Below are 27,409 nucleotides of genomic sequence, written 5' to 3' on the forward strand. Positions count from 1 at the left end.
TGAGGATGCTAACACTGATGCGTGGACCAGGTGGTAATGGTAGAGATGGAGCAGAGCAGCCAACACTCAGAATGGATTCATTGCTTGGCTTTGAAGTCTTCAATTAAATTGAACCTCGGCGAGTATTTGCTCTTGATATTACATTTTTAGATTCTCGTGTATCCCTTCAATTAGTTTTCATTCCTAATTAATATAATTTGTTTGTTTTTCATTTAATCGTGGACAGCGTCGACCAGGTTGGAAAGAAAACCACATCTGGATCTTAATAAATCAGTATATGTGAGACTATTTATACTTTCACTTCTGAGCCTGGAATAGAAAAGGAGGAATGTAATTTTTAAAAATATAATTTTCTTTCATATAGATTATATATGGTGAGTTTGGCAGCTCTTTCAGGGTTGGAGGCCAATTTGCCGAATAAGTTCTTTTGACAAACTAAGATTTGAAATATGACCAAGAAAGTTATCTGTGAATTTTTAGTTTTTCCTTTAACAAAGATTTCTAAATGCACCGTTATAATCTCTATCACAAAGCCTTTAACAAGAGATCATTTTAGTGGAACAAATTTTATATGTCAGTATTACTGTACATAATTCTACCTTTTTAAATGCACATCTATGGCCCATTTCTAACTTTTAATTTTAGAAGTTGGAAATCCCCATTATACATGGAAGAAATATAGCCTATGCATATATAATATATATTTTCATGTTAAAGGACAAAAGTCATATATTTGGAGATCTAAAATCAGCTCCAACTATTTCTACTCCAGCTCCTTTCTTTGAGGCAGAACTTTCTTCAAGCCATGCTAAATAATTTTCTACTGTAGCTCAAGCCCTCTTGTGCCTGTAATAGCCATGTACAGAATAATAGAACACTAAATCTCTTTAACTGGCTTTGATTTTTTTAAATATGGTTAATTCAATATTTAATTTAATATAAAGAGAATGTCTGGACAAATAATACATTTTTATATCCAAGCTGTCACTTTTACAAAACTACATTACTTCCAGCTCCTACATCCTCAACATTTCCTAATAATTTAAAGTTTATATTGATAGTTTCAATAAAATTTCAACGTAATCTATATTTTTAACTCATTGCAAGCTGCTTTTTCTGGGCCTTCTTATCCAATCTACTCAAACTCGTCTGAAAAAAAACCCTGAATATTCCAATCTCTGAGTTAGCGCACATTATCAGTCATGGTTTTCACATCAAAATATCCCCTGTTCCTCTAGAACCTTCTAAATACTAATCTGTCAAAGCTGAACAAAGATCCATCTCCTCTGTGACACCTTTTTTGACTATTCCGTCAGTTGTGTCTCTTCCTACATTATTCTGTAAGATTCATGTGAGACTTAGTTAATAACTGTCCTTTTTTGCTTTTTTTGTTTTGGTACATGTTTATCTCTCACTTCTTGACTGTAGGAGTTCTTTTTGTTGTCGTTGTTTAGTTTGAATGCATTCCGAAGAAACATATGCTCTCCATTTGAACAGAGTTCCTAGAATATCCCACAGATGTATACCCATTCTATTTATTTTCTTGCTGACCACTGTGTGTGCTTAATTTGATGATTCTATTCTGTATATCTTCCTTAGAGTACAGAACAGAGATAAGTTTCTCACTCCACTAAACTGAGAGATGGAGGGAGCTTTACATTGTCTTCTAGTCATCATTCAGTTGGACAGGGATAAGAAATGTGTTGCTCACATTTCAGAAGTAAGAATTTTCTTTTTGTCACCCTTGACTTCTCTTTGGATATGGAGAGAGCAAAGGGCATAAAAGAACTCCATGAAGAAGTCAGGGGAAGAATATCTGACTTGCAAATCCCAACCTGTGTCAGGAGAAGCCAAAGAAAAATAGCAGGCTTCTAGTAAACTAAAGTTACAAAGAATCTCAGTGAATAGGACCAAACAAAAAAGATCTGTGGAAGATAAAGCTTCCTGTTCAGAAAAGACAGCACAAGGCAATGGAGGAGTAAGACTTTGGAAGAAGGTACTGATTCCTTCAGTACTTTCTGAAGTTCCACCAGCCAACCTGCTTCGTGGAGACATCCTGTGGGCCTGGTGCCAACAGCAAAAGCTGAGCACCAAAGGCCGGAAATTAGATGCACGTAAGCAACTCTGTGAATATGCTTACCCTGATCAAAATAAGAATGTTCCTATCACCACAAAGGAGGCCAGGAATCTCACAGTCAGAAAGAAGACCAAAGACAGACAAGAGGGAAATGTCCCTGGAAAGTTCTGGAAAAAAGGTATCTTCTGATGGAATGCACACCCCTGAAGTGGCTGCTCCCCCTAAGGGTCGGAGGTGCCTGCCTCCTGAAGGGAATCCATACCACTGTTGTGACAATGTTGGGCCCAGGTGCTGTGATTACCTCCTGGTCCAGAACTGCAACCAGGACTGGGAAGATGGAGACAATGGAATAGCCACAGGAGGCCTATGGTGTCAGATAGTTTCATTGGGAGAAGTCTGCCTGAAGACACAGAGGGTTGGGTTCACCTGCAATTTCATGCAGAACAAGCCTGAGTGCCTGAAAAATGGGAGAGTATGTGTTCTCTTCTGGCTTCTGGCCTGCCATTTTCTACCTGCCCCCCCCACCTGGAGGACAATATGCTGTACCCCAAATGTGTTCAGAAGAATAAAGTATTAATGAAAAGCCTCAATGAGATTATAATACCAGGAAAAGAGGTACATCTGTGATTATAATTTTTTATTTTTATTTATTTTTGAGAGTGAGCATGCAGGAGTAAGGGAGGAGTAGAGAGAGAGGGAAAGAGAGAGTCCTAAGCGGGCTCCCTGCTGTCAGCACAGAGCCCAATGTAGGGCTTGATCTCACTGTTCATGAGATCACGACATGAGCCGAAATCAAGAGTTGGGTGCTCAACCGATTGAGCCACCCAGGTGCCCCATGCTGTGATTATAATTAACGGTGGGAAGGGAACCATGGTCAACTCCATAGTACACTGACAGCTGGATGGAAGGCGGCTCCACACCTCCCATGCTTCCTGCTTACAGAACACACAAGCTGGTGGGTTACAGGTGTTATCCTCAGAACGTCAACAAGGCCTGAGGCTTCGTGGGTTGGGATACAGAGGTTCTTATGTTTGAAATTGGAAAAGCATTACAGCAATTACCATTCATTCCAGTTAATAAAAATAAAAGGTCATTCATACTACCAAATGTTTACCCTTCTGAAATTGAAGTGGGAGCCTGAGCTGCCACCATCATGGCAGGGGTGAAGTGGAAAACAGCTGTGTTTCCATGCTGGACCTCCCTTCTCTTGGGATTCTCTTGGGAGGTGGCTACCTTCTCAGTTTCCTGACTTCAAGCTGTTGAGTATTTTGTTAATGTTTTACTTTATTTATTGAGAGAGAGAGGGAGAGGGAGAGGAGAGAGAAAATCCCAAGCAGGCTCCCAGCTGTCAGTGTGGACTCCTACGTGGGGCTTGATCCGACGAATCATGAGACCATAACCTGAGCCAAAATCAGGAGTCAGATGCTTAACCAACTGAGCCATCCAGACACCCTTAAACTGTTGAGTATTTTAAACCAAAGGGAAAGCAGTTATTCTTTCCCCACTCCCAAAAACATACTGTTAATATAAAAAACAACATTTTTTGATGTTTTCTTAAGAACCTGAGACTGCTGTGCTGTGTCTCTGGGATAAAAACACAGGGCACTTTGCCCGTATTGTTTCCACTTGTAACTGTTATGTATGTTTCTGCTACTTAAAAATGTTTAAGATTACTTCTGAATCAGAAATATATTATGTATTTGGTTTTTAAACGTATATATAAAATCATCTATTGTTTATAGCAGACCACATGCCTTGTGGGCAGATTATTGTTAATATTCTTAACTCAGAATTAAGCCAGAACAATGATTTTCTTTGGCATGAGTCTTTTGTTTTTTTAAACCACTCAAATGAGATGTGATCAACACAAAAAGCTATACATTTAAAGCATAGAATTTGATAAGTTGGCTTCATTTTTACTTTTTTGTGTACTTCCTGAATTCATAGTTCTGTGACTCTTAGAAAAGATGTGTTTTGAGGCACCTGGGTGGCTTAGTCGCTTCAGCATCCAACTTCGGCTCAGGTCATGATCTCGCGACTTGTGGCTTCAAGACCGCCTCGGGCTCTGTGCTGACAGCTCAGAGGCTGGAGCCTGCTTCAGATTCTGTCTCTCTCTCTCTCTCTCTCTCTCTCTCTGCCCTTCCCCTACTCATGCTCTATTTCCCACAAAAATAAATATTTTTAAAAAAAGATTAAAAGGAAAAAAGATGTGTTTTTCACTTGTCTTGTGTTTCATGGCAGTTTCCAACAGTGTTTTATTATGGATTTTGAGATTATGAGACTTTTTCCCCCTTCCAAAATGCACTAGAAGGAGCCGTAGAGTTGAAAGTTTGTAATCATCATGATATAGACAAATTTGGACAAGAATCCTCAATAAACATTAAAAACTAGGAAAGAAAAAGAAAGAAATGTCTTGCTCAATGAAAGATACACAGCAAAGCAGAGGAGAGTAGGGACTAACTGGGTTCTATGTGCTTCTAGTTTTTTGTTCATACAATTAATACAGGATTCATAACATTATAAGTGCTTGTTAATGTGACTTAGACTCTTCATTAGAACAAGAACTGTGTATTTGAATTGTCAGCTCAATGCCCAACATATAGTAAGCATTGAATAAACAAGGGTTAAATTATTTTTCCAGCATATCAGGTGGAAATTAATTTGCTTTAATGTTTTTTTTTTCATTCTTCTAGCTATCCCTTTTTCTCACTGTTTCTTTTCATTTTTGAATCTTTTTTCAATTTGCCCTATATTTTCATTGACTTTAAGGTGGGAAATAAAAAAAAAAAAGATTGTTAATTTATTTGGGGCTTTCATCATCTTGGTGCATCAGCTGGAAAAGGCCAAATGCAAATATGTTTGCCAAAACAGCTTATGTATTCCTGTCAATTTCTGCCTGCTCAAAACATACTTCTTTCACAGCAGCCAGCAATGAAGAGATTTGGAGCAAGAAAGCAATGAGTCTGCCTTCCTTTCCAGCTCATATCATGTTGTGCATTTGGAACCAAGAGCTAAGATATTTTATTTATCTCTTATCACCACAAGAAGCTTAACTGTTTTATAATGCCTTTCAGTGCAGGTGATTGGTGAACCTCAAATAAGTATTATATATGATTTTACCATGAATTCTTGAAACATTTCAAGTTCCCTGAGGATGCACTATTTTTAAAAGGAACAATTCACTTAGCAACCCCTAAAAAACAAATTCTGTAAAACTTACTAATCAAGAAGAAAACAAGTAGGCAGTATGGCTGTGCAAATCCCAGCCTAACCATAGTTCCAACATCCCGATGATCTAATCCTTGTAGTCACAAGGATATATATGGTCTATCCATTATGTAACAATAAGCGTGTATCTGTGACAAGGGTATGGTGTGCAGCATTTTATGCCTCTGAGAATGACAGAGCTAAATTTAACACTGAAAATGTATTTGACACACATGCAGTTTTAACAGTTACAAACGATCTTCTCGGAGCAGTTCCAATAATTGCATCTCATTCAAAAATACATGGCAAGGCCACCATGTTTGCCAGTACCCTGGGTACTGCTTGTGAGTACAATGTCCCCACCCTGGAGTTTGGCAATGTGGTAGCCCTAATGCACAGAAGACAGGATCAGAAAAGTTTTTCCTAAATATTTTGGATGTTAAAGATATACACACTCTGTCTCTCACACACACACACTCCCTACCTCCCCCCTCATATTATATATGTGATGTGTGTGTAGGTATAAGTATATAGATATAGGTATAGATGTATCTACATCTGTACTTGTATTTATGCCTTCATCTATATCTTTGTTTATACCTATACTTATACATCTATATCTCTTTTTTAAAAAAAATAAACGTTTATTCATTTTTGAGACAGAGAATGTGAGCAGAGGAGGGGCAGAGAGAGAGGGAGACAGAGGATCCAAAGCAGGCTCCATGCTGACCGTAGCAAGCCTGATGTGGAACTCAAACTCACAAACCCTGAGATCACGATCTGAAGTTGGACACTCAAAGGACTGAGCCACCCAGGCCCCTCTATCTTTATATCATTCTATCATCTGTCATCTATTTATCTATTTTTATCTATCTATCATCTATCATCTATCTATCATCTATCTATCTATCTCTATCATTTACCTACCTACCTATCATCTATCAATCATCATCTCTCATCTACCTACCTGTCTATCTATCTATTATCTATCATCTATCGATCTATCTAGAGAACCAAGCATCCTGTGTACATCTTAACCTAGCTGACAATGCCCAATAGAGTTTCTATGTATAATTTTTAATTTAATGTAAGTTTCATTTTATAAATTTTATAATTTGCAAATGTTTTCTTAAAAAGTCACTCAGTTAGGAGCTCTTGGCTGGCTCAGTCAATGGAGCATGCGACTCTTGATCTTGGGGTTGTACGTTTGAGCCTCACATTGCATACAGAGATTAAAAATAAAAAATCTCGGGGCGCCTGGGTGGCGCAGTCGGTTAAGCGTCCGACTTCAGCCAGGTCACGATCTCGCGGTCCGTGAGTTCGAGCCCCGCGTCAGGCTCTGGGCTGATGGCTCAGAGCCTGGAGCCTGTTTCCGATTCTGTGTCTCCCTCTCTCTCTGCCCCTCCCCCATTCATGCTCTGTCTCTCTCTGTCCCAAAAATAAATAAAAACGTGGAAAAAAAAATTAAAAAAAAAAATAAAAAATCTTTTTTAAAAAAGTTACTTAAATTAAGGTGCTTCCAGATTGTGTTCAATACATTGTTATTTCATAAAGGATTGAGTGATAGTAAAAACAAAAAAATTGACACAGAATTTTTTTTTCAAATGTTTTGTAGAATTTATTCATTTTTGAGAGACAGAACATGAGTGGGGAGGGGCAGAAAGAGAGCAAAAGACAGAATCCAAAGCAGGCCCCAGACTCTGAGCTGTCAGCACAGAGCCTGATGCAGGGCTTAAACCCATGAACCATGAGGTCATGACCTGAGCCGAAGTCAGATGCTTAGCTGACTGAGCCACACAGACACCCCTAATTGACCCAGAATTTTAATGACCATTATAAATTATTACGATTCTTTAAGTATATTCATAAATTTACTCAATTATTTTATATTTAGTTATTTTTTTATTATTTTTCACAACACTAGATTTCCCCTCTTTTGACTTTTGGTGTAGATAAAAAATTTTGAGATAAATAATTCAGAGATAAATAATTTTAAGGACATACTTAAGAATATTGTATGGGAGGGCGCCTGCGTGGCTCGGTTGGTTGAGCGTCTGACTTTGGCTCAGGTTATGATTTCACGGTTTGTGGGTCGGAGCCCTGAGATGGGCTCTGTGTTGACAGCTCAGAGCCTGGAGCCTGCCTCAGATTCTGTGTCTCCCTCTCTCTCTGCCCCTCCCCCTATCACTCTCTGTATCTCTCTCTAAGATAAATAATAAACATAATAAACATTAAAAAAATTTATTTAAAGAGGATGTTGTATGAGAATGAATCACTGAAATTTGGGAAAATAAAAATTGAAACAAATAAGCTTATGGATAAACTCAAGAATGTAATTAAAACTTCTGAGACTACATGTTAACTTTATTTCTCTTATAACTCTTAACAAATAGTGTGTAAGTTCAGGTACTAACTTGCTCTTTTTTTTTTTTTCCAGCCTACAGAAAGATATAGGTTAATTTGTTCTAGTATTAAGTAAATGCTTAGTCCAATTTAAATTCATAAAAATCATTACATTAAAAAAGAGACTGTATATATCACCTAATAAAATAAAAAAATATATATTTCAACCTAATCACCTAATAAAGCTATAGTTTATTTTTCCCCATACCATTAATGAAAGTTTATATTTTTCCCTTTTACTTTTTAACGTTGTCTGTGGTCTCCTAAAATGTAGTGAAAGATTAAATTAACATCATTCAGTATTCAATTAAAAACCAAGATAAATATGATTTTATGAATTCATAGTGCCTTAATATATTATTTGGCCTTTTTAATAAACCTATCAATATATGGATTAAAAAATTAATTGTATTAGCGGTTCTCAAAATTTGGTCCCAGATCATCAGCAACAACATCACCTGAAAAATTCTGAGAAATGCAAATTATTGGAACCAATTTAAGACCTATTGAGTCAGAAACTTTGTGGTGGGCCCCAGAAATCTTTCTTTAAGAAAAGAAGAAAGACCCTGATTTATAGTATTTGTCTATTTCTGTGGTATAAATACTCCCACCACAGTCAATTTCAAGATGCAAATGTAACATCGCTGGGTCCAGAGCTGGGAAGTGATTTATACCACTGCCTGTAGATGATATTGATGCACACTACAGTTTGAAAATCACAATGTTGAACTGCAGGAAAGTGGATAAGAGCATAGGCTGGGGCGGCGGGGGAAAGCACAGACTTGAACATCAGATATGTTTCAGTTTGTTGGATAAGGTAGGTCTCTGCCACTTCCTGGATTACTAATTTGGTCTTGGGCAAGTTACATTAGTTCTGTATTTATTCATTTCCTTTTCCTAAGAGTCAATGAAAGTGTCTGCATAATGGTGTGAGAATCAAAGGAGCTAATTTGAATAGAGTGGAGTTGCATCTCATACAGGATTTAAGTCGTGAAGTCAATACTTAGGACATTATTCTCTATAGACCAAAATCACCCTAGCGAATTCCTTACGCATGTCTGAATGACCAATATATCCTCCATTCTTCCATCATAGAAAGAGATCTCTCTTTCTTCAGTCAAGTACCAGATGCAACCCTTAGGTTGTATTTAGACTGCATTATATAAAAAGTTATTTTTGCTATTTTTATTATTTTTTAAAATTTTTTTACAGTGAACACTCTAGACAGCATGAGTGGGGAGAGGAGAGAGAGAGTGAGGCAGAGAAACTTAAGCAGGCTCCACACCCAGGGCAGGGCTTGATTTCATGATCCTGAGATCATGACCTGAGCCAAAATCAAGAGGCAGACCGAACTGACTGAACCACCCAGGCACCCCATCCCAAAAGTTATTTTTAACACAAGACTTACACAGAGTGCAGTGTGGCTTATTCTGTGGTAGGGCCATGAACTGAGTCTAATGAAGGTGCAATTAATTCATACTTTACACTCTTAGTTCTCTCCTGTGCATAAGGGAATTAAAATAATTTTTTCTATTGTTGTCATTATTGCTGTTGTTTGCTGTTGTGTCATTATTTTTTGTCTGTTTTTTTTTTCTCTTTTAAGGAATGCGGAGTGAAATTCATTTGAATCCAAATATTGGAATTCTTTACACTGAAGTATTTAATACAGCTTAATTAATGCGGTTTTATTACAATTCAAATGACATATCATAGACCATCCATATATTACTTAATGTTATTTTTTTTTTTTGGTGGATGCATCTTACTTAAAATCTAAAATGAACAGATCCTCAGAGATTATTCAAAGACCTCCACCTCTCCACGCATATATACACACAAAATTGTTGTAAAAACAGTAGCAATGAAAGCATAAAACGTCCAGTTTCCACCACTCATTGAGTAAAGTTTAACACATGTCTTAGAACTAAGTCAGTCCATTCTAGTTTTACTACTTTCCTACAAAGACTGTGTATATCTTACAGTTCAAATTTCACCAAATATCCCTTTTTCTATATTTCATCTCAACACTCTCAGCTGTCTAATACCTCATACCAAAATAAATAATTCCTCTTTTACTTTGACATTTGCTCTATTCAAATATGTGTACAAATTAACCTATTCCCCCTTCAGCTGAGCTATAAATATGTATTCCCTTTAATCTTTCCTGATAAGGCAACCCTCTAATCAATTTTCGTGTTCTCATTTCAGAGCTAAATTCAATACACTGTGTAATTTAACTCTTATGAGAGAGTTGACCAGACCGAAAGTAACGCTTTTTAGTCTGAATTGGAAGGTTTGGGGCACACTTAGAAAACCACTCACCACTGTAAATGTATAATGAAGATTAACCTGAAAGACATTGATTTTTATCTTGATATATATTCTGAAGCTCACTGGTATTTGAACACTTTCAGCTCTTGTGTACCTAAAGCAATAATACATTTTTCCCCTGGCCTTTCAAGAATTAATGAAGCTTCCGATATCCATCATATTTGAGCAAAATCAATAAACCTCAGGTTTTTAAGGCTGCTGTAATACCTGTTAGAGATATTGGCTATTTAGATGTTTCTTGTTTAATCACTGGATTTGATAGCTAATGGTTCTTGAGAAACTGAGTGGCAAATACAACAAGGAAGCTTATGTAGTAATTAGTAGAGCTTTATAGTGAGATTTGTATTCATTTAATCCTATATAGAGGTAATTAGAAATGCTTGCTGATAGCTAATATTCTAGATCACCAAAGCCATAAAAATCCTAATAATTTCCAGTAACAGAGACTTCTTGAATCTCATATCTTTTGAACAAGAATTTGAAATTCTTTTATTTTTGTATATTTTATTTTAATAACATATTTATTTAATATGTTTAATAATTTTTAATTATTTAATAATTTTTAATTAATTATATTTATTTTATATATTAATTATATTCATTTATATATTATTTAATTATATTATTTAATACTATTTTAATAAGAGATGGGGCCCCCTTTTAAAATATATATTTTTAACTGTTTATTTTTGAGAGAGAATGTTAGTGGGGGTGGGGCCGAGAGAGGGGGGAAAGAGGATCTCTGCACTGACAGCAGATAGCCAGATACGGGACTCAAACTCACAAACTGTGATGAGATCGTGACCTGAGCCAAAGTCATGTATTTTTTCCAATATTTGCTTCTCAGAGTGTCTTTCCATAAACATCCCACTTTAAATGACACCTCTAGAACTCTATTTGTCATGAAAGTATGGGTTCTGAGGATAAAGACTTTCTCTCTTTTGCGTATCAACGTAGGAAGCACCCACCCTCCACGCAGCCAAAAATCGCATACAGCTTTTGAGCCCACCAAACCTTAACCAATAAGAGCCTACTGTGGACTAGAAGACTTACCCATAACACAAGCAATCAATTAACACATATTTTGTATATATTGAATTCTCACAATAAAAAAGAAAATGTTAAAATCATAAGGAATAAAAAACCATTTATAGTACTGTACTGTATTTATAAAATAAAAATCCACGTATAAGTGGATACATGCAGTTCCAGACTGTGTTGCTCAAGGGTCAACCATATGTATGCATACATGCATGGTTTTATTTGCCATTGTGAACTACAAACTGCCTTGACATACACTCTTTACCAAAAAAAAAAAAAAAGTTAAGTATGATTTGCATATCATAAAACGTTCTAAGTGAACGTTTTAATGAATTTTTAAAATATACAGGCATTCATATATCCATACCATAATTGATAAAATATTTCCGTTACTTCAGAAAGTTCCTTTGTGGCACTTCCCAGTTAATCCCGACTCTATGCCTGGTTTCATGCAGCCACAGAGCATCTGCCCAATGGATTATATATATATATTTTTAAACTTATTTATTTATTTTGAGAAAGGGAGGGAGACAGTGAGAGAAGGTGAGAGCAGGTAGGGGCAGAGAGAGGGAGAGAGAGAGAGAATCCCAAGCAGGGTCCTGCTGTCAGCACAGAGACTGATGCTGGGCTCAAATTCACCAACTGTGAGATCATGACCTGAGCCAAAACCAAGAGGTGGATGCTTAACCTACTGAGTTACCCAGGTGCCCCAGATTATATTTTTTTCTTTTATCGAAAGTCATATAAATGGAATCATACAGTATGCATTTTGGTCAGCTTCTTTCAATCAGCATAATATTCTTGAAATTTATCCACGTTACTGGGTATATGAAATTCATCACTGAGTGTTATTCCACCGTGCCAATATTCTACTTTTGTTTATCTTTTCAACAATAAAAGAGATGGGACTGTTTCCATTTTGGAGTTATTATGGCAGAAACTGCTATGAGCAGTCATGCATCAATCTGGTATGGACATGTTTTGCAGCTCTGATATTCCAGTAAGCAGATGCTGAGACAGAGTTAGGAGTGCAAAACCTCTACTTGGAGGTAAAACCCATGGAAAACAAAGGGTTGGGTGGGTCAGAGGATTGCAGAGGACTACAGTGCAGATCTGGAGCTTGCAAAGGAAAAAGGAAATAAAGCAAAGTTGGGCAGGGAGAGTCTCCAACTCAAATATAGACCCGACAACGTTTCAACCAACCCAATAGTAAGTGCCGGCGCAAAGATTTCCCATGAGAGGGAGGAGTCATGCCCTATTAGTTTAGGGTGTTTCTGAGAAGCAGGTGCCAAGTTAGATTAGACATATGGGAGCCTTATTGGACCACCTGGGTTGGATGACAAGACTCTTTTCACTTCTGCCTGGCCCTGATGCAAAATTCTTTCAGTGTCAATTAATATAGGGGCTGGAACATAATTCCTACATATGGCATATATATGCTTTGGGAATTTATGTGTGCCTACCATGGATTTTTGCTTCCCTCGTGGCATGGGATGAACGATTCAGGAAATCTTCCCAATTTATAAGGGATGTGCCAGTATGTTCTTAACACCTGGACTTCTAACAACTTTACTTATGTTGCAGGCTCCTAAATAATCATGGAGCTTACATTCAACCTTCTGGGGTCTATGTGTTTTCCCAAGGCCTCCCTCATGCTAGCCACTTCCTGCTGGTCCTGCCCCATCATCACAGGTCATTGATTTAATAATTCAATGTGATGTCCAAATCTCTTCTGAATAGTATGACAAGAAGATGTAGCTAGACCTGGAGAAAACTCTAAATATGTACTGATGACAATGCTGTGCCAATTCAACTTCATTATTTTGTAATATTTTGTTTTCATTTTGATCAGTTATATTGAGTTATACTTTATATAAGTTTTTTTTTTACATTTTAAGTGTACAATTTATTTTCTTTTTTAAATTTAGTTTATTTATTTTTTTATTTTAGAAAGATAGAGCACACAAGTTGGGGAGAGGGGCAGAGGGAGAGAGAGAATCTTAAGCAAACTACACTCTCATCATGGAGCCTGATGTGGGGCTCAATCCCACAACCCTGGATCATGACCTAAGCCAAAATCAAAAGTCGGACACTCAATTGACTGAGTCATCCAGATGCCCCAGTTTAAGTGTATAATTAAATAGATTTTACAAATACATACAGTCAAGTAATCACCACTACCACAAAAGATATGTAACATTTCTGTAACTACAAAAAATTTCATTATTCCCTTTTAAATTCAACCACATTCCCACATCCCAGCTTCAGGAAGCCACTAATCTGGTTTCTATTAGTACTGGCTTTCCTCAGATTTCATATAAATGGGATAATATAATATGTAACCTATTGTGTCTGGCTTCTTTCACTTAATATAAAGCTTTTGAGATTCATTCACATTGTTGCAGCCTTTTTTATTGTTGAGTATTACTCCGTTGTCTGAGTAAAACACAATTTCTTTACCAAGTTATAAATTGATGGTTATACCAAAATATGTTTACTATTGTTCCCAGAGGATTGAGGTTTTTCCCATTTTTTACTACTAAGAATAAAGCTGCTATGAATATTTGCATACAAGCCTTTGTGTAGACATGTGTCATCTTGGAAAAATACAAAGGAGTAGAATAGATGGGTCCGATGGGAAGCATATTTTTAACTTTCTAAGTAAAATGCTAAACTGATTTTCAATCAGTTATATATGATGGTTCTACTTGTTCCACATCCACACTAATACTTGGCATTGTCAGTCCTTTTACGTTTAGTCTTTTTAATACGTGCTGGGATATCTCATTGGAGAATTCATTTGCATTTCCTCGGTAACTAAGGTGTGCATCTTTTTCTGGACTAGTTTCTCAGCTTTGCAACTCTTTTGCAGAAGTGTCTGTTCAAATGTTTACCTATTTTTTTATTGAATGTCTTCTTTGGTTGTTGTTATTGAATTTTAAGAGTTTATATATATATTCCAGAAATGATTTGTAGTTGAGATACATGCTTTACAAATAATTTCATCCAGTATCTGACTTGCCTTTTTAATTCATTAACAATGTCTTTTAAAATATCTCTTCGATGTATAATTGAAGCACAATAAGCTATACATATTAAAAGTGTGCTATTTTATCAATCTTTACTTATATATGTGTACACACACACACAAATGCACACAAAATTTGAAACCATGAAAATAATCAAATAAATAAACACTTCTGTCATCCCCCAATTTTTCTTTTGCCCTGTTGTAACTTATGTCTACATCCACTCATGTCAACAGGCAAGCAATTATTTGATTTCTGCCATTATACATTAGCTTGAATTTCCTGAACTTTATATAAATGGAATCATAGTATGTACGTATTTTTGCTTGGTTGCATTCACTGCACATAATGCTTTTGAAATTCATCCATGTAGTTTTTTGAATCAATAGTTCATTTTTATAGCAAAATGCTATTATTCCATTTTAGGTCTGTATAAAAATGTGTATATTAATGCACTATTGATGAACATTAACATTGTTTCAAATGTTCCTATTACAAATGATGATGCATGAATGTTTGCATACAAGCTTTTTTATGTGTGTGTGTGTGTGTGTGTGTGTGTGTGTGCTGTTTCATTGTGTTTTTAATTTGCTTTTACTTAATGATTAGTGATTTTGAGCATCTTTTCTTGGATTTATTGGCCACTTGTATATTTTCTTTGAAAAAACGACTATTCAAATTCTTGGCTCATTTTTAAATTGGTTGTTGTTTTTCTGTTGTTGACTTTTAGAAGTTCCCCAATTTGTTCCAAATGTACATCCTTTATCAGATATATGCTTTCCAAATATTTTCTTCCATTCTGTGGCTGCTCTATTTTTATGTGTATGGTATGAAGTCAAAGGCAATGTTTGTTTGTTTGTTTGTTTTCATATAAGTTGCAGGCTTCTGTATACTTTCCATAAATACTTCAGTATGTTCATTTTTACCTAATGTTCAGTATTTATTTATCAATTCTATGCAAAATTTATATACATTGAAATGCACAGATCTTAGTGTATTTGCTTAGTTTTTTGAAATGCATATACCCATGTAAACAAAATGCCTGTCAAGATACAGAATATTACTACCATCCAGGAAAGTTCTCCATTGTTACTCTCCAGTTACTTCCCACCATCTTGTGCCCAATGTAACCATATCACTCTCTTTTTTAACCATAGATTTCATTTGACTGTCCTAGAGCTTCAGAAAAAAATAAGGAAAAAAGAGAATATGCACTCTTGTGTGTATGGTTTGTTCCACTTTGATAAGTTAGATTAGATTCATCCAGGAGCACCTGGGTGTTCAGTCAGTGAAGCATCTGACTCTTGGTTTTGGCTCAGGTCATGATCTCACAGGTTTGTGAGTTTGAGCCCCATGTCCAGCTCTGCACTGATAATGTGGAGCCTGCTTGGGATTCTCTCTCTCCTCTCTCTCTCTCAAAAATAAAGTAAACATTAAAAACAAAGATTAGATTCATCCGTGTTGTTACATGTAATCAGTAGTCTGTACCTTCATCGTGTCAGTTATGCTTCATTCTGTGAATATACCACCATTTTCTCACCCTTTATTAGTTCCAATTTAGGGTATTTAAAATTTTTGGCTGCAATGATCATTTTTGTATAAGTCTTCTTTTGTGAATACATATTTTCATTTCTCTTGGATAAATACTTAATATTTGAATTTCTAGTCATAGGCTAGGTATATCTTTAATTCTGTATGAAAGTGACTGAACTTTTTATAAAGTAGTAGTATTTTTTTAAATATGTCCACCAACAATGGATAAAAGTATCAGTTGTTCCACTTTGGTGTTATTAGATTTTTATATTTCGTCCATCTGACAGGCACCCTGAGAGGTGTGTAGCAATATCTCATTATGGTTCTACTTAAATTTCCATCATAAATAATAATACTGAACACTTTTCCAGGTGCTTATTGTCCATGTTTATACCTTCTTTCTTGAGCTGATTGTTCAAATCATTTGCCTAATTTTTACTACATTTTCACTTATTTTATTATTTAATTATAATAATTTTTAATATACCCCAAATAATTTCATTTTATTATTGATGTCTTTTCATGAGGAGACATTTCTAAGTTTGAAGGAGATTGATTATTTTTTTTCTGTTTATTGTTTTCAGTGACCTCTATATATTTTATTTTAATTTTGGGTTCTTTTTTAAGTTTATTTATTTTGAGAAAGAGAGAGAGAGCACAATCAGATTAGGGGCAGAATGCCAAGCAGGCTCTATGTCATCAGTGAAGAGCCCAATGACGGCTTGAACTCACAAATCGTGAGCTCATGACCTTAACTGAGATCAAGAGTTGGACACTTAACTGACTGAGCCATGCAGCTACCCTATTCAGTGACCTCTTTAAAGAAATATTGCTTATTACCAAATCACAAAGAAATTAGTCGACTTTTTCTCTATAATCTTTATGCTTTTTCTCTCAAATTTAGGCTCACAATCTATTAGAAGTTAACTGCTGCTTCAGATGTGAGGTAGGTATAGAGGTGTGGGTTTTGTTCATAGGTAGCCAGTTCTTTCAAGATCATTTATAGCAACTTTTCCTTTCCCTACTGGATGGTTATGGTGCCCTCATCAAAAATCAAATAGCCATTTTAGTTTAGATGTATTTCATGGCTTGCTCCTATGTTTCATTTATCTACTTACTCATAATAAGTATTATTATACTGGTAATACCAGTACCAGTATACTTTCTTAATTATTGTATCTTTTTAGTACATCTTGAAGTCAAATTTTGCTCTTCTTTTCTAAAATTGCTTTGTATATAATAAGCTCTTCCCTTTTCACATACAATTTAAAAGCAGATTTTCAGCTTCTATTAAATATTTTTTGGGGAAAATGATTTTTCTTGTATTAAATCTGTAGATCAATTTGTAGAAAATTGGCATCTTAACAATGCTGTGCTTTTCAGTACATGAATATGATATATCTTTACGTGGATTTCATGATTCTTTAATTTTGCTCATTTGGTCATTTTTAGTGCAAGTATCTGTTAAATTTATTCTTCAGAATTTTTATTATTTGAAAACATTACAAATGGATGTTTAAAATCTAATTCTGAGGTGATTTCTATATCTTGACTATTATGAATAATGCTGCAATGAACACAGGAGCACAGATTTCCCTGAAATAGTGATTTTTGTTTTCTTTGGATTTATATTTAGAATTGGGATTGATGGATCATATGGTAGGTCTACTTTTAATTTTTTGAGGAACCTCCAGAGTGTTTTGCATAGTGACCTCACCAATTTACATTCCCACCAAGAGTGCACAAGGTTCCCTTTTTTCCACACTTCACACCTCACAAGTATCTCAAGTAACGGATACCTGCATCTCTTGTCTTTTTTAAAATAGCCTTCTAATAGGCGTGAGGTGATATCTCATTGTGCTTTGGATTTGCATGTCCCTAATGACTAGTGACATTTAGAAGGTTTTCATGTGTCTGTTGGCCATCTGTATATCTTCCTTGGGAAAATGTCCACTCCACCCTTTACTCATTTTTAATGGGGCTATTTAGTTTTGTTATTTGTTTTTGGCTTCGGTTTTATTTTGTTTGCCTATTGAGTTGTATGAGTTCTATATATATTTTGGATTTTAACTCTTTATCACATGTATGGTTTGCAAATATATTCTCCCATTCCATAGATTGCCTTCTCATTTTATTGTTTCCTTTCTGTGCAGGAGCTTTTTAGTTTGATATAATCCCACTTGTTTATTTTAGCATTTGTTGTCAGTGCTTTTGCCATTATATACTTAAAAAAATCATTCCGAGAGTAAACATACGATCCAATCATGTAATCCCACTTTGGGTTAAATATCCAAAGGAAATAAAATTAGTATCTTGAAAAGATATCTGAGGGTGCCTCAGTAGCTCCGTCAATTAAGCGTCTGACTCTTGATTTCAGCTCAAGTCATAATCTCACCATTCATGAGATTGAGCCCTGTATCCGGCTTTGTGCTGACAGTTCAGAGCCTCCTTGGGATTCTCTCTCTCCCTCTCTTTCTCCCTCTCTCTCTCAAAATAAGTAAATAAGCATTAAAAAAAAAGAAAAAAGAAAAGATATCTGTATTCACATGTTCATTGCAGCATTATTCACAGTAGTCAAAATATGGGAACAATGAAGTGTCCATTGAAGATTTAATGAATAAAGAAAATGTGATATATAAATTAGATTTAGCTATAGACACAATGGGATATTCTTCAGCCATACAAAATAAAGAAATCTTTCCATTGGTAATAACATGGATGAAGTCAGAGGGCATTATGCTAAGTAGAACAAGCGAGACAGAGAAAGACAAATACTGCATGATATCACTTATACAAGAAATCTAAACAACAACAAAAAAGTTGCTCTCTTAGAAACAGATAGTAAAATGGTGATTACCAGGGTCTGAGGAGTGGGAGAAATGGGGAAGTTGGTTAAAGGATATACAAATTCCAGTTAAAATAAGCTCTCAGGATCTAATGTACAATCATGGTGACTATAGTTAATAATACTGTATTGTATAAATTAAATTTGCTAAGAGTAGGTCTCAAGCATTCTAACCAAAAAAAAAAAAAAAAAAGTAATTAGGTGAGTTGATGGATATTAATTAACTTATTGTGAGAAGCATTTCACAAGTACACACATATCAAATCATCAAATCATCACATTGTATACTTTAGATTACTACAATTTTCTTCAATTACACCTCAATAAAGCTAGAGAAAAAGATAACTCTGATCTTAATCTACTTAACTCACTGAGACTCTCAGACTCTATTAAGCACCAACTCTGTGCAGATCACAATGCAAGACACTGAAGATAGAGAGTTGTATAAATTCAACCCCAAGGCGCTGGAGCGGCTCAGCTCAGTAAGCAATTGACTCGATTTCAGCTCAGGTCCTGATCTGGGTTCTTGAGACCAAGCCCTGTGTCTACTTGGGATTCTCTCTCTCCATCTCTCTCTGCCCCTCCCCCACTGGTTCTCTCTCTCTCTCTCTCTCTCTGTCTCTCTCTCTCTCTTTCAAAATAAATAGACATTTAAAGATCCCTAATAAAACACCTATTTTAAAAGATGATAATCATAAAAGGATGCATATATTAAATGTCCAATATTGACTGCGTCGTTGCCACAGTGGAATGATAATGTGATTGAGCGAATGACATCAATAGGTAAAATCATAAGATAAAAGATCTTTTTTTTAATTTTTTCTAATGTTTATTTATTTTTGAGAGGGACACATACACACACGGAGCACGAGCAGGGAGGGGTAGAAAGAGAGGGAAACGCAGAATTAGAATTATGCTCCAGACTCTGAGCTGTCAGCACAGAGCCTGACATGGGGCTCAAACCCACAAACCACGAGATCATGACCTGAGCCAAAGTTGGACGCTTAGCAGACTGAGCCACCCCGGCACCCCATAAGATATAAGATCTCTTAATGTGGGTAAATAGTTCCGGTGTAAAATGATTTCTCCTTCATTGAATCTGTATATCAATTTGGAGAAACTTGGCATCTTAAAATTGGCATTACCCCATCTGTAAAATGAGGACTGCCATCCCACTCTCCTGTCCCCCTGGGATTATCAAGAGGTTCTGAGAGGATGATTTGAGTCCCTAGACAGAGGAGAGGTGCTAGGAGGGGATGCCACCCTCCCCATTCCTCCCTCACCACTCACTGCAGCCCTCGCTGTTTTCCAACAGTATGGGTCTCATGAATGAGATGTTTCATGCAGATGAAAACTGAAATTTTCCTCAGATACTGTAGCACTGCTGGTTGGAGTTAAGCATCTCTGGTCTTCAAGGTACCATGGGAGACGTGCCACTGCCCACATCACCCTATCATCCTTAGAATTCATCAATTCTCAATCTACTTTTACTAATTCCACTGGGTTTTTGCCCTCTACTGATTTTCTGTTTCATTGAGAGACTCTTGAATACCTGTTCACCTATCAGGTACATTTACATGATAACATCCATAGCACATTTCCAAGAAACTAAAGTGCAAATAGGTAAATTGAAAGTTAATAAGTGAATTGAAAGCAATTTTCTAGAAGTAAACAAGACCAATTTTCTGTCAACAAGACCTGCTTTTAGGCTTCTCACAGTCTGTCTCAAAGTCTGTCATTCAAAAGTAGCTGGTATCAGTGTTAAGGAGTTTAATCGAGGGAACAGGGTTTTTCTTAATAATAACACACTAGCTGAAAATAAGACCATAAACAAAAGAGATGATCTGGCTTTTAAGAAAACATCTTTAATGCATGGAGGGGTAGGAGGTTCCAGAGAGGGAATAATGACTGGAAAGGTCTTGAAAGCAAGGACTATGTTCTTGTTCATACTCTACACACAGGTGACAGTTCAATGAGTCTGCTGAGGTTAGGTTGTGTAAGATTCCATTTGGTTCTTTGTACCTGCTGCCCATGCTACAACTCCATTAATATACTTTCAAAAGTTCACACTGCCAGTGAATTTCAAGATAAAAAGAAGAAAGGGGTACCTGGGTGGCTCAGTCGGTTAAGCGTCTGACTTTGGCTCAGGTCATGATCTCACGGTTTGTGAGTTCAAGCCCTGCATCGGGCTCTGTGCTGTCAGTACAGAGCCCACTTCAGATCCCTCTGTCCCCCTTTCTCTCTCTTCCCCTCCCCTGCTGGTTCTCTCTCTCCATCTCTCTCAAAATAAATAAATAAACTTAAAAAAAAAGAAGAAAATATTGAAGTCCTTTGTGGCAGGAACAAAAGACTCATCAATCCTCCTAGGAAACACTTTATAGATGGTTGAGGACGAGGAAATTTCTAATGCAAAAAGCAAAAATAAAAGTGTAATATTCTAGAATTAATAATCTGGGGGATCTGTAGCATTTTTATTAGATTTAAATGAAATTTATTTACTTTAGAATTTTGATTTAAAGGCTTACCAGCAGTAGCATGCAGCACAAGCAAAAAACAAAAACAATGAAACTCAAATTATTTCATTTTATATATACTTATTTTGATTTTTATTCAAATTGTTACCACAATTAATGCTTGTGAATAATATTTTTGTATAATGACATATGAAGGGAATCCTCTCTGGTGGCATTTCATTTATTGTTTTCCCACTAATAAAAACTATCACTTATTAGTTCCTAATACCAACTGTTTTCCAAGTGTGCACATTATTTATTATAAATAACAACAATGTTTTACTAATAGGTTTTTAATGAGGAGTGAATAATTGCTCCATTAATATAAGCACACTACTATTTATTTTTCATGAACTTAATCCTCAACTTGTCTTGCAATCTTGTTATAGGATTCTAAATTATGTTTATTGGTTTTATTTTATATGCAAACAATAATCTTATAAATACATGTAAGTTTACACTCACTTTATGTGGCCCAAATTGCTGTATATTTTTCCAATCTTTGGAAATTGATCCTTGAATTATGTGATAATTACTATTCAGTGATAGGGTAATTATAGAGTAATTGCTAAGTCATTATTGAGTAATAACATTGTAACACCATGAAATTACAGGGTAGATAAATGCATGCCAATTTTTACATACTAAAGCACAATAAAATACAGAAAATCCAATAATTATATTTTGTTGCATTTAAGGAAGGTATATAATAAATCATACTAATCACTTTCAGCATTGAGATATGTTAGTGAAATTGCTTCAAAATAAAACCTTTATTACTTTTCAGATGGAATCAACAGGCTTAATTTTTGTGGAAAAGTTTTAATGGTGAAGAAAGAGGGTGAGATAAGCTTTTCTGTTTTCTTTTTAAATATTACTGTTCATATTACCTTGTACATTTAAGTAAATTGTATTACAAAGCACAAATGAGATTTCTTAGGAAAATAAACAGTGCTATTATTTTTAAAGTAGTTATCCACTGAATTGGGCACAAACTAGAAAGAACTAGCCTTTATCATTCTAATTTATATTCTGAATTTACATACACATTCCCACTTGTATGAAACACACAAAAACATGCTTCTATGGGAAAAGCAGTTATTAAAACATCAACTGTATACTTTTGCAAGGCTTCAGTGTCATGAAAGGCAGAAAATTCTTGGAGAAATTACCTTAGATTAAGAGAGAATTAAATTCATTACAAGTAAAAGTAAATGATTCTAGCTTACAGATCCTGGGTCATAAAAAAAATAACAGCTATAGTGTATTATTGAGAGAACTGGGGAAATTAGAATCTGGGTTATAGATTAAGTAGAAGTATTACATATATGTTAATTTTACAGACTGTGTTTATTTTATTATTTTATTACAGAGTGTGTTTATTGTTTTATTTTATTTTGGAGAATATACTTGTTCATTGGTAATACATGCCTCACTAATAACCCTAATGCTCTCCCTCTTAGGAAAAATAATGTGTGTCTATACACACACACACACACACACACACTCACAAGCACACACTTATGGAGAAAGAGGAGAAGGATGAAAAGGAGGGAGAAAGAAAGCAACAATAGTGAATGTTGACAATAAGAAGAGAGAGAAATATATAGATGATAGTACATAAATGGTCATTGTAGTATTCTTGTGTTAGTTTGAAACCTTAGGAGCTTCCTGGAAATAATCTGAAACCAGACCCTGTATGTTGAGGGCTAGGAGAAAATGAAGAAAGAGGCAGGCCACTCCAGGTAGATTTGTTAGGTGGCAGGTTTAGTAAGCAAGAGAACTTACATACCAGGCTTGACTTGGATGGCCTTAAGAGTAGATGTCTGCACCTGCCCACTAAATCTTGAAAGCTTATACAGAGGCCTTAACTGAGCTTAGTCAGGTATAGCATTCTGTTGGTCTCAACATCACATTACTACCTCAAGGCTGTGTCTTGGGCAGCTTTTAGCACAGGAAGGCAAACAGAATGTACATTCCAAAGACAGGGGTAGAGGTAAGGGTAATGTAAAGGCCTGCGTCTAGCTCACAGGCCAATTGGCAGTCGTGTCCACTCCATGATCTTTTCTGACATTTCAACCCTATGAGCAGTTCTTATGATCTCATATGCCCCCCTCTGTTGCAATGTGTCCTGAGAAGTCAGCAAGAGGTTTTGGTAGCATGGAGGTGGCTCCTTTGGCAGCTGTCTGTCTGCAGTGGAGCAGATGCCACAGCAACAATATAGGTACATGCAAGAGGAAACACAGATTAAGAAATTGATTCCCCAAATCAGTGGCAACTTTTCCTATCAAGAGCCCTATGATCCAAATCATTGACTTATTAAGTCCCCTAGGCTATGGGTCAGATCACACAGGGCATTCACTTGTGTCCTCATGTGATTAAATGGAGATCATTTATTAGCAGACTCATCAAGTATGAACATATAACATCCATTTGGATAATGGCACAGGTGCCTCCTTGCTAGGCAATGATAATATTGAAGGCCATCCTATTTTGGATGACAACATTTCTCTTCGAGGCATTTCAGTATTCAGTAAGGACAAGCTGTCATTTAAGGCCTACTGTGTAAATATAGTAAGGGCTTTTATGTGTGATATAACATCTTCCAGGCCAATGGAGGGAACAAAAATGATGGTCAAATGATCATACCAGTGGAAACCAGAGCATGCCCATCTGGCCATAGAGAAAGTAAGGTTGGCAATTGTTACCATGAAGCAGATTCTCCCCTGTGCCCTGGGAAGACCCCAGGTGTAGCAGCCTAATCACCCAGATGGAAGCCACAGCTAAAGATCTGTGCCACATAACCACCGGGTTCCATCTGGAATGATCCAATAAATATCTAGGCAGCACAACCAGTCATTGCCAAACCAACAACTGCCTTTAAATGTGACAGAATAGCTACACAGTTCCAATGATATCCATTCCATATTTCTAGTACAATTGGGTTGGTTTTGTTTAGAGTGATTTTTGTTGTCTTCTTCTCAACATAGGGATGCCTGGGTGTTTAAATGTTCATAACCCAGGGTAAGCCAGATAAACCCATCCCAATTCTGAGCACAGCCACTCATAGCTCTTGATGGTGGCATTTCTAGGACTTCAGTGAGTAGTTTGATGAGCTGCCTATGTAGTTTGATTGTCATAGAAAGAATACCATGTCCAGTGTTATTGATAGTGTGTACCACAATCTAGGTTTCCGGATCAGATAAATTAAGAGTACTAGGCCTAGCTTTTTCTTCCTTAATGTACTTCTTTAGGGCTTTTTCATCCCCTCCCTGGAGTGGTGATATGCCCCATGGCAATCCTGATGAGCTAGAGAGGAGCAGTTGCCCACATACCCAACAGTTGGATTGATTTCTTTGCTGGGCATATGGGTGGACCCACTGTGGAAAGGTATTTCTATCGGGTGTCCATTCTGTGAATGGTCACCACAGGAGTAGCTAAAATCTAGGGTCAAAAGACAGATATTTAGTAGGAACTTGTATGGATGGGGAGTCTTTCCCTTCTTGCTCCTGTGGACTGATCCTTAGACGTCAATGTGGTTGTGGCTTTAGGAATTTGACCTGGTTGGGCATACCATTCATGTCAGCCGGAGGAGGCAGCACTGTCAGGAGTGAGGAGATAGAATTATGGAGGAATATTCTGGACCAGGACCCCCCTTCTTCTCCCTTCTTTCCATGGTGCATGTTCCATTCCAAGTATCATGGATTTCAACAGGTTCAGCTTGCAATGTGACAACAGGATCCCAGTGGAGATTGGGTAGCTGCACCTCACCTAGGAGTAAGAAGTAACCCACCCAGCTCAGTGGGACATCTCATTGCAAATTCCAGGAGAAATTTCCTTTCCCTGATATGATTGGTTTTGGTATTCTCAGCACTATATCATATTGATTTACAGTGAGAGTCAGGGCAATGGTTGTCTCCTACAACTTCTATTGGGTATTGGGTGTCTCAGCAGAAGTTCCCAGTCTGGCATAGGGGCAACAGGCCCTACTTGTTGATCATTCAAATCTATTAGAGCCTGGGACAGTACTTTAGTTAAATCCAACCAATCTGGCATTATTTGTTAATAATTAAATCTACCACTTTAATATTCTATTTCCCCTTTCTACCTACCATGCTGCTTATGTGTTATGGGGGAGATGTGACCTCCATTCAATGTCATGTTCTTTTGCCTAGTCTTGTATACCATGATCTTTGAAATGTGACCACCAGTCACTTCAATGAGGGTAACCATACTCAGCTTCTCTAATCCCTTAATGGAGGCAACCTGGTTTGCATGGTGATAGGGAAAAGCTTGAGTTAGACCAGGTTCAGTGTCCACACAAACTAAGGCATATTTAGAACTCTTGGCAGAGAGGGTCCACCACAATTTGCCAATCCTTCACTGGTTGGGAAATCTAAAGGATGGCTCCAGACTCCTTTGGCAGCTCTTTGGGCATTGTTCAGAACACATAAGGCATGCTGTTACTGCATTAACCAAGTAACTGTATTTCAGAAGCCATCCAGCATCCTTGGCAATATGCCAATATGCAACTAATCTGCTGTATCTATTGAAGGGTCAGTTCCTAAGGCTTGTCCCTGAGCTAGAGTGTTAGCTTCCTGATTGCCAGGGCATGCTGATGTCTCATGAGTCAGTGAGAACTGCCTCAGGCTCTTGCAGGCAATCCCAAATGTCTTCCCACATATCCTGACCTTATAAGGGCTTATTCATAATCATCCATCCCTCAGTTTCCCATTGTCCAAGTCATAGGGTTAATCTCCTTAGAACAGCCCAAATGTCAGTGCAAAGAGTTAGTGGCTAGGGCTCATGCATGATCACCAGCCAAACAGCTGAGTTCAGCCCACTGGCTGCTAAGGTTCATTCCTGTCTCTGCCCAGATGGTGTCAGTGTTGGGCTGAATAGCCATTGCAGTCCTTGTGGACAGATTGCCTCCACTAGATCAATCTATCTATATACCAGGCACAGGATGGTATTTCCCCTACTCCCATTTTACAGGTCTCAGGGACCACCACAAGAATGCAAGAATGAGGGTGGGGGCATCTGGAACATCTACATACTCCTCAGGGCTTAATAGCACCTGTAGTTTTAGAGACAGTGGGCTAGGGACAAGGCAATCCTTTACCGCAAATACACATGCCACGTAGTCAAAGTGGGAGTGTGAGTCTTGACAAAAGTGGGCGGATTGATCATATTTTCAACCCAGCCCTTGAAAGGAAGACGTTCTTACTATGAAAATGTTGTTCCTTCACAAAAGGTTCTACCTGGAGCTGAGTACACTGCTGGGAGCACTCTTGCTCTATGGGAATATGTCTATATGGGACTTCTACTTCCTTCCAAGATTGAGATCAAAATCCTGGGAGTGCTCTCTCCTTCTGTTGTGTCTGCCCCAGTGCCCAATCATCCATTTTGGAGTCATGCTTTAACACTTGCAGTAGCCCTGCTTGAGAGATGGCTAGAATTTTAATCTGCTTCCCTAGTACTTTTGCCTTCTCAAAGGTGATTTGCTGGTCCGACCCCCAACCCCACGTGTGCTCTTTCTTTACCAGGTAATATAGGGAATGGAGGCACTGTACCAAATGGGGAATAAAAGTCCTCCAAAATCCCTACAAAAGTTTGAACTTCTTTTACCATCTTAGGAGTTGGACAGGCTTGCACTTTGTCAGTCACATCTTCTAGGACAACACACGTCTCCCCTGACCACACAACACAGCTCGCAAAAACTTTATGGTGGTGCCTGGGCCTTGAATTTCCTGTGGGATCATCGTCCATCTTCTTCACAGATGTTCCTGCAAAGCCTGCGGCAGAGGGCGGTCATCGGATGTAAACATTACATCATCAATGTACTGGGCCTAATTTACTGATGCAGGAAGAACGGGACAGGTCTTGGGTTACCATCCCATAACATCTGGTGGGGCTGTGCAGGTAACCTTGGAAAGTACTTGAAAGGATAATTGCTATCTCTCTTACATGAAGGTAAATTGATCTTGTGACTCAGTGGCAAGATCTCTTGCCTGAAAAAGGAATTTACTCAGTCCAGCATAGTCTAGTATATTCTTAGGACCATGGCCAAGTATCTAAGATGGTAGCAATGTTAGGCACCACCACATGGATCTGCAGGGAAAGATACTACCTTGTTCAATTCTTTGTAATCCACTGTCATCCACCATGAGTCACCTGACATTTTATTGTTTATACTGGGCTATTGAAAGCACTATGCGCAGGGCAAACAATACCCATTTGGTGCAGTTTTTGGTAGTTTCTCCTGTCTTCTTTTGTCCCTCAGACAATTTATACTGTTTGACAGTTACCATTCGTCATGAGGGTAGCAACCTTCCCAGTGTCCAGCTGGTGTTTTCCCTCAGCACTGGTGTGATTAACCCTGGGGTGGACTTCACCTATAGAGACTTCCAGAATTTGACCTAGTAGGATA

General features: G+C 37.1%; 1 pseudogene; it reads left to right on the plus strand.

Annotated features, from left to right (window-relative positions):
- The first annotated feature begins 45 nt into the window (after window positions 1-45).
- LOC124506019 (developmental pluripotency-associated protein 4-like) lies at window positions 46-27,402 on the plus strand (annotated as a pseudogene).
- Window positions 27,403-27,409: the final 7 nt, after the last annotated feature.

Source organism: Lynx rufus, unplaced genomic scaffold (assembly GCF_022079265.1).
Source record: "Lynx rufus isolate CCGP_SWC_20201006 ecotype Redwood Valley unplaced genomic scaffold, mLynRuf1.p SCAF_9, whole genome shotgun sequence".
Lineage (NCBI taxonomy): Eukaryota > Metazoa > Chordata > Mammalia > Carnivora > Felidae > Lynx > Lynx rufus.